The sequence below is a fragment of the Carlito syrichta genome, unplaced genomic scaffold (genome assembly GCF_000164805.1).
Source record: "Carlito syrichta isolate Samal-C Ts95f unplaced genomic scaffold, Tarsius_syrichta-2.0.1 Scaffold135706, whole genome shotgun sequence".
NCBI classification, from domain to species: Eukaryota; Metazoa; Chordata; class Mammalia; order Primates; family Tarsiidae; genus Carlito; species Carlito syrichta.
The window spans coordinates 255,145-257,870 of record NW_007079802.1 but is presented as its reverse complement, the minus strand read 5'-3'; the positions used below and the strand labels follow the sequence as shown (position 1 = coordinate 257,870).

The following is a 2,726-nucleotide window of genomic DNA, read 5'->3' as shown; positions in this document are numbered from 1 at the left end:
CGGAGGATCGCAGTGTGCGCGGGGCTGCGGCGGCTGGTGGGGGGTGGAGTCCAGTTGCGAGGCCCGGTGCTGCCGACCCGGTGGGCGGCCCACCGGACCGGCGACCCGGCGGCAGGCGCGCCCCCGCTCTGCGCTGTCTCTCCTATGGCGTCCGCCTCCGGGGCCATGGCCAAGCGCGGGCAGATCCTGGTCCCCGACCCACCCGCAGACCTCAAATTCAAAGGCCCCTTCGCAGATGTGGTCGCTACAAATGTTACACTGCGAAATCCATCGGATAGAAAAGTGTGTTTCAAAGTGAAGACTACAGCACCTCGTCGGTCCTGTGTGAGGCCCAGCCGTGGAATGAGGGACCCCGGGTCGACTGTGACCGTTTCAGGAATACTTTGTGATCCAGATGAAAAGAGTGCGCACAAGTTTATGGTACAATTTTTGCCCCACCAAACACTTCAGACATGGAAGCTGTGTGAAAAGAGGCAAAGCCTGGTGAATTAATGGGTTCCAAATTGAGATGTGTATTTGAAATGCCCGATGAAAATGATAATTGAATGAAGGCCTGAGGCTCAGAAAGGTAGCACATGCGGATAAGCCTGGATCAACCTCAGTTGCATCCTTCAGAGATAATGTCACCAGTCCTCTTCCTTCACTTCTTGTTGTAATTGCAGCCATTTTCATTGGATGCTTTCTAGGGAAGTTCATCCTGTAGAGTGAAGCATGTAGAGTGCTATTTCTTTTTTTTTTTTTTTTTATTTCCTTGACCAGAAAAAGATTTGTTTACCTACCATTTCATTGGTAGTACGGCCCGCGGTGACCATTTTTGTGTGTGTGTACAGAGTCATAGGCTTTGCCTTTAATGGGTTAGAAAACACAATAAAAACAAAGTGTTCGACTACTGGACAAATTGTATATTACCAGATCATCACTAGCAGATGTCAGTTGCACATTCAGTCCTTTATGAAATTCATAAATCAAGAATTGTTCTTTCTTTGTGGTTTTAATAAGAGTTCAAGAATTGTTCAGTCTTGTAAATGTTATTTTAATAATCCCTTTAAATTGTATCTGTTGCTGTTACCTCTTGAAATGTGCTTTATTTAGATTGCTAATCCCACTCATTCAGGAAATGCCAAGAGGTATTCTGTGGGGGAAATGGTGCCTCTTACAGTGTAAGTTTTCTCCTTTACCTTGCTAATATCATGGCAGAATTTTTTTTATCCTGTGTGAGGCAGTTGTTGACTAAGTTTTTCATCCTTACAATCCTGTTCCATGGCATTTAAGATTTAAAAAAAAAAAAAAAACTGTTAACAGCAAAAAAAAAAAAAAAAAAGAAAAAGTTCCCCTTTCAGCCAGGCATGGTGGCTCACACCTGTAATCCCAGCAATTTGGGAGGTGGAGGTGAGAGGATTGCCCGAGTCCAGGAGATCGAGACCAGACTGGGCAACTTGGCGAGGCCTCATCTGTACAGTGAATCAAAAAATTAGCCTGGCATGGGTGGCACGTGCCTGTAGTTCCCGCTACTTGGAAGGCTGTGGCGGAAGGATCGCCTGGGCCCAGCTTGTCGAGGCTGTGGTGGTCATGCACGTCCTACTGCACTCCAGCCTGGCCAACAGAGTGAGACTCCAATTCGAACAAAATAAAGTCCCCCTTTCTGGAAGGTTCTGGTACCCCAGAACCCATGAGAATTGCTGACTTCCTGTCCAAGACTCTCCTTCTAAATCTCTCTCTTGTGGGAGGGAACTCAGTGTTTCCTGATGACGCCTCCCACCTGTCTGATGTGGGGACCCCACATCATCACCCCTTCCTTGCGGGAGCAGGAGGACAGGGAACCCAGGGGTCTTCTGTTTAACTTCTTCTCCGTCACTCTTTGCCACTCCAGTCCTTTCTCTCCTTGCCTCCAAGGTCTCTGGTGAGAGTCAGACTCAGTTTACCTTTCATGAGCCCTTCTGGGGTGTCCAACCTGGCACTTGACTCCATCTGGGGAAGCATAACTTTCCAACATGACCATCCCTCCTTACGAATGAGGAAATTAAGTCTGAGAGTGAGTGTAGGAGAATGGGAAGAAGGCTGAGGACCTGGGATGGCGGAAGGAGGAAGAGTAGGAGGAGAAAGGGGAAGCCATGGCCTGGGATGCACCACCCCACCCAAGGGCTGGAGGCCCAACAAGTGCTCGATGTCTTCAAGGAAAAGTTGTCGTAGGTCCCCAGCATGGCTGCACTCATGGCCTGAGCCTCAGGTGTGCAACCCTCTGGCAGAGGGGAGGCAGGTGCCAGGGTCCACAGGGTTATCTTGAGAAGTTTTTTTTTTGTTGTTGTTTTTTTACAAAAGAAATCATTGAAATCTCTTTATTTTTAATTTTAATTTTTTTAGAGATGGGGTCTCACTCTGTCGCCCAGGTTGGAGTGGAGTGCAGTAGCATGATCACAGCTCACTGAAGCTTCAACCTCCTGGGCTCAGGTGATCTTCCTGCCTCAGCCTCCCAAGTAGCTGGGACTACAGAGACACACCACCACACCCAGCTCATTTTTTAATTTGTTTTTTTTTTTTTGAGTTGAAGTCTCACTCTGTCGCCCAGACTGGAGTGCAGTGGCCGCTCCCGGCCACCGCAGCCTCGACCTGCTGGGCTCCGGCGATCCTTCCGCCTCAGCCTTCCGAGTAACCGGAATTACAGGCATGCGCTACCACGCCCGGCTGATTTTTTGATTTATAGTAGAGATGAGGCCTCGCTGCCCAGA

The 2,726-nt window shown here is 48.8% G+C and overlaps 1 pseudogene across 1 annotated transcript; it reads left to right on the top strand.

The window, feature by feature from the left end:
- LOC110594766 lies at nucleotides 1-848 on the top strand (annotated as a pseudogene). The gene has a single exon (XR_002481439.1). The product of XR_002481439.1 is annotated as a vesicle-associated membrane protein-associated protein A pseudogene (transcript).
- Nucleotides 849-2,726: the final 1,878 nt, after the last annotated feature.